The 7,532-nt window shown below is 47.6% G+C and overlaps 1 long non-coding RNA gene across 1 annotated transcript in view; it reads left to right on the top strand.

Moving 5' to 3' along the window:
* The first annotated feature begins 705 nt into the window (after nt 1–705).
* The window catches only part of LOC141580772 (uncharacterized), a 90,202-nt gene continuing 83,375 nt past the window's right edge, over nt 706–7,532 (top strand). Inside the window, exons 1-3 of the long non-coding RNA XR_012513087.1 lie at nt 706–789; nt 952–1,059; nt 6,930–7,037. This is a non-coding gene — a long non-coding RNA (uncharacterized LOC141580772). The remainder of the gene's footprint in view (nt 790–951; nt 1,060–6,929; nt 7,038–7,532) is intronic.

Here is a 7,532-nt window from a genome sequence, read left to right as displayed (position 1 = left end):
GGACAATGACATTTTGTGCATAGATGCACTTTTCTAGGGTGAGGGTCCTCCACCCTCTGAAGGCCGAGGAGCTCTGATTTTAAGCAACAGCAGACTATTGGCCTAAACCGTGCTAAGCTTTCTATCTATATGGCCGGCCCTCCTGGGAAGCCTTCCCCTGGCTGACACTTTGTGATGCCTCTGTTCTTCATACCTGAGCTGGTTTTACCAGGATGCTCTCTGTGTACCTCTGGAAGGTTTATCCCTTCTACCACATTCTGAAATCTTAAGCAAAATACCACACTCGCCTACAGCGAGCAGGGTCCCTAGTGGCTGCCCCACATGGCTGGTTTATTCCAGGCAGTGAAATGGGCTGCGTCCAGCCCCCCGCAAGTGAAGCGGCATCGTTTGTCTGGGGCAGTACCCGAGGTTGGTTGTCTCACACCAAGGAAATCGAAGACGCAGACACACAAAGAGTGGGTTTAAAAGCGAAAAAATTAACAGGCAAAAGAATAAAGCCCCACCGTGCAGAGGGAGAGGGTTTCTGAAAGGGTTTCCCGGGTTTGGGGCAAGATGTGGTGGTTTTACAGATGAGCTTGAAGAGGCGGTGTCTGATTTGCATAGGGCGTAGTGGATTGGTTGGACCAGGTGTGCCATTTACACAGGGCACGAGGAGGCTGGCCGCCCCGCCCTAATATTTTATCATGTAAATTGTAGATGGAGTCTACCTGGCCAGCACCCCCGTTGCCTGCACACGTGGTGACGAAAAGGAAAGAGGAAACGTCGTCTTTGAATCTGCCTGGCTTGCAGGTATTCCTTTCCTATTGGCATGGCTGCCGGCATCACCTATGCAAGCTTCCAGCTTGCTTCTCTGGGCTTGCAGCTTGATTTTTCAGGCTGCTTTCTGTTAAAAGGAAAACCTTACCAAGGACTCCCTGACCCTGGCTAACTGCCTAAATAATTTCTTTTTAGCTCCTGTATCACAAAGACACTTTTCTGGGAAGAGCTGCCTGCCAGTTCCCGACAAAACGGCATCAAGCGCGTCATTCCTAATGAACCCAAGGCCTGGCTTACTGTTCGGTGAGTTGTCCATCCTGCCTCATTCTCCCCCACAGCAGAGGCCCAGCCTGCCCAAAGGCACCCTCTTACTCCCATGCCGGGGAATTCTAACTGCATACCCACCGTGTGCAGGGTCCTGGGCCTATGGAGATAAAACGTGTTCCTGTCTTTAGGATACTAGTGTTGAGAAATGCTGAGTGTATGATATAGAATATATTGTTTGCAAGGAAGCACGATGGCAAGGATAAACCTAGCTGCCCCCCCAACTCCGCCCCCCAAAGTGGAAAACTCTTTGGGGCATTCCAAAGTGGCAAGACAGTATATGTCCGCTGCTGGTTAAAACAATTCTTTAAGCGAGGGATATGTGACCCTGCCCCCGTGGCTCCCTCGTGGAGAATATTTTTTACTTTGTCTGTGATGAGCAGTAAGCAGGCACCAGCTGCCTACCTAGTTTATTTTTGTGTTTTGAGAAAATACCAAACACCTGTTTGTTAATAAGAATCACCTGTTCCGAGAGAATAAATGTGTGGATCAGCGTCTGCTCGAGGCCCTCGGCTCGGAATGCCGTCAGCAACAGAGGCTCCCAGCTCGGAAGGCTGTGGGCCCTCGGATAGCCTCACTTGGCTGTTCTATCTGGGCGTCTGCTTCTTAATGCCTTCAGCGCCGCCTGGGTGGGGGGCTCTATGGTCGAGCTGGTCTTGGTAGATTAGAGATTCAGCTAGGTAATTACACCCAAATGTGAGGAGATGGAAGGGCCAGGGGCCCTGAGGACAGAGACTTGGGGGCCCAAAGGAAGACTTCCTGGAGGAGGTGACATCTAAGTGGATACTTGGAAGACAAGTGGAAGTACTTATATTCAGATGTAAAGGAGGGAGGATCCTGGCATAAGTTTCTCAAGTGCCACTGCCTAAAATGACTTTAAAAAGGAATAAGTTTGGTGCTGTTTTTAATAGCAGGTAAGCAGCAAAGCAAACAGTACTTGAGACCTAGAGGAGGCCGGTAGAGGGGTACAAGAATAAAGAAGTGGGAGGCAAAAAAGAAAAAAATCCCACAAGCCCAGGACAGTGACCAGCAGTACCTGGCGGGGCCGTGGGGGGTGGTGGTGGGGGGGGGACTGTGAAAAATGCAGATTACCCGGTCCACTCCAGACCCGTTAAATCAAGCTGTGGGGATGAGGCCCACAACCTGTGTGTTAGTTAACAAACCCTCCAGGTGATTCTGATGCCTGCTCAAGGTTAGAGCCACTGGGCTATAAGCCTGGGGCATGGCAGTTCTCATTAGTGTTTAATGAGAGTGATGAGGAAATCAATTAGCCAATTACTCTACCTTGGAAAAGAGAAAAGCAGCATGTTCTCAGCCTTGGCTACACATTAGGAGCACCCTGAGAGCTTTTAAAAATTCCAAGACCTGGGCCATGTCCCAGACCAATTACACAAGAATCTCCGAGGGGGACCCAGGCATTGACATTTTTAAAGCACACCAGGTGATTTTACCGTGCAGCCAACACTGAGCACCACTGCAGTGCAAGAAGGCATCAGGTTGGGCACAGCGGCTCATACCTGTAATCCCAGCACTTTGGGAGGCTGAGGCGGGCAGATCACTTGAGATTAGATGTTTGAGACCAGCCTGGCCAACATGGTGAAACCCCATCTCTACTAAAAATACAAAAATTAGTCAGAAATAGTGGTACATGCCTGTAATCCCAGCTACTTGGGAGCTGAAGCAGGAGCATCATTTGAATTCAGGAGGCAGAGGTTGCAGTGAGCCGAGATTGTGCCACTGCACCCCAGGCTGGGCAACAAAGCAAAACTCTGTCTCAATAAACAAAGAATTAGTCTGGTGTGGTGGCTACTATGCACTTGTAGTCCCAGTTACTCAAGAGGCTGAGATGGGAGGATTGCTTGAGCCCGGGGAGGTTGAGCCTGCAGTGAGCCACGATCGCACTACTGCACTCCAGCCTGGGTGACAGAGGAGACCTGTCTAAAAAAAAAAAAAAAAAAAGCATCAGCAATATCCTGTTTTGAATGGCTTGGAGAACTTTTTTATTTTTTAAACTGTGTTTATTGCAATAGCCTTTGGGGTGCACTGGGTTTTTGGTTATATGAATAAATTGCACAGTGGTGAAGTTTGAGATTTTAGCACAACCATCACTTGAGTATACATTATACTCAATATGTACTTTTTCTCCCTCACCCTCCCACCCTCCCCCTACTGAGTCTCCAAAGTCTATGATATTATTCTGCATGCCTTTGCTTACCCATAGCTTAGCTCCCACTTGTCAGTGAAAAAGCATATGGTGTTTGGTTTTCCATCCCTGAATTACTTCATTTAGAATAATGGCCTCCAGCTCCATCCAGGTTGCTGCAAAAGTCATTATATTTCATTCTTTTTTATGGCTAAGTAGCATTCCATGGTGTATATAGACCACATTTTCTTTATGCATAGCTCGATGGGCACTTGTGTGGGTTCCATATCTTTGCAATTGCGAATTGTACTGCAATCAATATAGGTGTACAGGTGTCTTTTTGATATAATGACTTCTTTTCCTTTGGGTAGATACCCAGTAGTGGGATTGCTGGATCAAATAGTAGATGTACTTTTAGAGAACTTTATTTTAAACAAAAATGGCGTACACAGAAGTGTGTATCAAGTAACAAGTGATTTAGACAAACTAGAGCTTTTATTTTTTTATCCTATAATAAAAAAAATCTGAAGGCCAAGAGCCTAGAACTGAAACAGTAGCTCCACAATGTCTTCAGTAATCTGGGCTCCTTCTAGATGGCCACTCTAGAAGGGTGGCCCTCAGAGTCACAATGTAACTACTAGAGCTACTACTCACGTTCCAGGAAGAAAAAACTTAAAGAATGAGGAACAAAAAAGCGTACCTGCTCTCTTGTTTAATCTTCTCTAAGGAATGCTCCTGGAAGCCCCATCCAGAGACTTACATTGACCTCTCATCAGTCAGGACTGTGACTCATGACTACCCTCAGCTGCGAGGGAGTCTGGGAAATGCAGTATTATAACTGAGCGTCTTGCCATTGAGAGCAATATTGGGTTATGTTTTTAAGGAAGAAGCGGGAAATGGATACTGGGTAGAGAAAACGAAGATTGGGGAAGCAGCCACCAGTCCATTTCTGTACCAGTCAGCATCCTCCAGAGAAACAGAACCAATAAGAGATTTCTATAAACAGAAATGCTATAAGGCACTGCTTCCATGATTATGGATGCTGAGAAGTCCCATGGTCTTCTGTCTGCAAGTGGAGACCCGGGAGAGAAGAATGCACGTTGAAAGGCCTGAGAGGTGAAGAGCCAGTGGTGTCAATTCCAATTTGATCTGAAGCCTTCAGAATCGGGGGTGCTGAAGCTTCATGTCCAAGCTCACCCAGTCAGACAGAGAGGGAATCTAACCACCTTCCATCTTTGTGTTCTATTCAGGCCCTCAATGGTTGGACAAGGCCTGCCCACACTGCGGAGGGCCATCTGCTTTCCTCAGTTCACCAACTCAAGTGCTCATCTCTCCCACGAGCAGCTTCACAGACACACCAGAAATAATGCTTAACCAGCTATATTGGCATCCTGTGGCCCCGTCAAGTTGACACATAAAATTAACTATCACAGTGTTGCAGAAATCTTCCGTGTATGTTTATGGATGGATGATTTAGGGGGGTTTGTGCTCCAGAACCATATTAGATTCAAAACTAGGAGAGAACTTTCCCAGAAAGCTGTAAGCCATTTCACGATTTAAAAAAAAAAAAAAAAAGCCTGCTGTGTCTACACTTGGCTGCTTTGACTGGCTAGTGTGGTTGGGTAGGGAGGGTGGTCAAGATGAGTAGAGGGGCAGGGAGACAGGAAGAAACTAATCAGAGAAGTCACCGGGATTCTGGAGAGGGGTTTGAAGTTGTAAAGTGGTGGGCACTTTTTTCAAGGTTTCACAATGAATCAGTGGACTGCGGGGTAGAACCTGGAGAGAGCAGAGATCCACTGTAACAAGGAGGAATTTTGTTTCTGCACGGAGCGATTGGAGGGTTAATCGGGACTCTTTGGGTCATAAGGAATAGAAACCCAACTTCAGCTAGGTTTAGCAAAAAAGGAATTTATCGGCTAACCTAACTGAATAGTATGAGGAGTGTGTAGATTTCAGGCATGGCTGGATCTAGGTGAAAGAACCTCCAAGCTGTGGCTTCAGTTATCACCTCTCAGGCAATCCTTGGTTCAGAAGAGCCCCTAGGCAATCTGTCTATTCCCTGACTCTGCTTTTGTGGCCTGTCATGGTGAGCAAGTCCACTGGAATTCTCAGGTAACAGGGAATACAGAGACACATACTATCAATGTTTCTATGTGAGCAAAATGCCCTAAGTTAAGGGAAGCAGTAGTGAGGATGTTCATTTCCTACATATCAGGCAAGTCCAGCCAGATTCTATGGTGTAGAGCTATTTGCCCTTCCCTGACTCTCTATGGTCTCTTCTCTGATTTAACCAACTAATGTGATTTGTTAACTGTTACTTTTTTTGTTTGTTTGTTTGTTTGTTTTTTGAGTCAAAGTCTCCCTCTGTTGCTCAAGCTGGAGCACAGTGGTGCGATCTCAGCTCACCAAAATCTCTGCCTCCTGGGTTCAAGTGATTCTCCTGCCTTAGCCTTCCCAGAAGCTGGGATTACAGGCACCTGCCACCACACTCGACTAAATTGTGTGTGTGTGTGTGTGTGTGTGTGTGTGTGTGTGTGTGTGTATTTAGTAGAGATGGGGTTTCACCATGTTGGCCAGGCTGGTCTTGAACTCCTGACCTCAAGTGATCCACCTGCCTTTGCCTCCCAAGTTTCTGGGATTATAGGCGTGAGTCGCCATGCCTGGCCTGTTATTGACTTTTATATGTTAAAAAAGTAGAATTAAATATTTTCTACCATGTGTCCACTGATGGGATACCCAGACATGAAGAAACTCTAAAGACAGACTTCTGGAGAGAGAAAACAGCACATCATCTGGCAGGCTTTCCACACAGTGCTCGTTCTGGCTAATGGTTCCAGCAGCCATTTTGTTATTGTTTGTCCTATCTTTGTTATTTTCATCTTATAGGTACCCACAGCATATCAGGGCATCAATGGGGTAGCAGAAATGCACATATGAACAAACCAGCAATAACCCTGGCCCTGAAAGGCAACTCATAGCTCATATGCCCACCCATATCTGCATGGACCTTCCCCCTGCAGAACCAAGGTAGCCTGACTGCCCCCAACAGGCCTGGCATCTCTTTGCCAGAGGCTTGCTTTGGCTTCCAGAAGCCTCTTTACCTATGCACAGATGGCAAAAGTGCCAGATCCTCCTCCAGTGATGCATGGGAGTCAGCACATGGAGCCTTACTCCCAGGGAGAAATCCTGAGATGCATGCTTTTCACTGGCATGCACAAGTCTTAGGGGCCCACCGTGGCAACTTGCTGACCACATGTCCTCTAGGGGCTGCTGCCCTCCTGCTCTGCTTCTGAGGGAACCCAACCCAGGACAACCCCCAATGTCTTCTGCAGATCCCATGAGCAGCGTGGAGGTACCATAATCAAAGCACACCCAGAGCATGGGCCTGGGAGCATGGAGCAAAGGGCCCTGAGAGGGCAGCTGGAGGAAGTGAGAGATGTCACCTGTAACAAGTGAAGGCCGGGCATTTCCTGGCAGATGCAGTCACAAGAACAGGGCTGTGAAGGGCTGAAATGGCACCTGAGGCAAGATGATGGCTTGGAATTGTGTTATTTGTGATTTTCTTTTTTCTCTCTTCTTCCCATGAACTGTTCTGGGGCTGGGGAGCAGAGATGTGATGTAGCCTTGAGGAGAAATGGATAGTAGGAGCAGAAAAGACAGCACAAAACAAAGTGCAGAAGGTTTTAAATTATTTTCCTCAAAACAGGCTTCTTGGAATCAAGGATGAAACCGAGCACAGAAGCTTCTCTTCCTGCCCAGAGAGGACACACAGGAGTGTCACAGGACCGGGCGCAACACGGAGCACAAGGAAAGGGTAGGACATTGGAACCCTTGCTGTGGGGATGCTGGCACACCCTGGAGGCCTGGGTGGTTGCTGTGGAGCGTTTGTTAGAATTTTATTGTAATTGCAGTTTTTGCAATGAAAAGTAATGGCAAAAACCACAGTTACTTTGCACCAACCTAATAGAAGCTACATTAGCTGTTTACCTGGGCACTGTGGGGTGATACTTCCATGGCAGCTGACTGCTCAGGCCCATGGAGTGTCCAGGAGAAGATGTTGAGACACCTCCCACCCCGACCCATGCTGAGACTGGCTTAGCCCCTTCCAGTGCCACATGTGGCTCTCTCCTTCCAATAGCTGAGGCGATAACCCTCTTCCTTAGAGCTGCATTCAGGGTATGAGAGGCCCTGGACAGTGGTGGAAGCCCACCCACACCAGACCCCAACACGGGCTAAATCTGAAGAGTGCTGATATGGTTTGACTGTGTCCCCAGCCAAGTGTCATCTTGAATTGTAGCTCCCATAGTTC

Source organism: Saimiri boliviensis, chromosome 13, assembly GCF_048565385.1.
Source record: "Saimiri boliviensis isolate mSaiBol1 chromosome 13, mSaiBol1.pri, whole genome shotgun sequence".
NCBI lineage: Eukaryota > Metazoa > Chordata > Mammalia > Primates > Cebidae > Saimiri > Saimiri boliviensis.
This window is presented reverse-complemented; position numbering and strand designations above follow the sequence as displayed.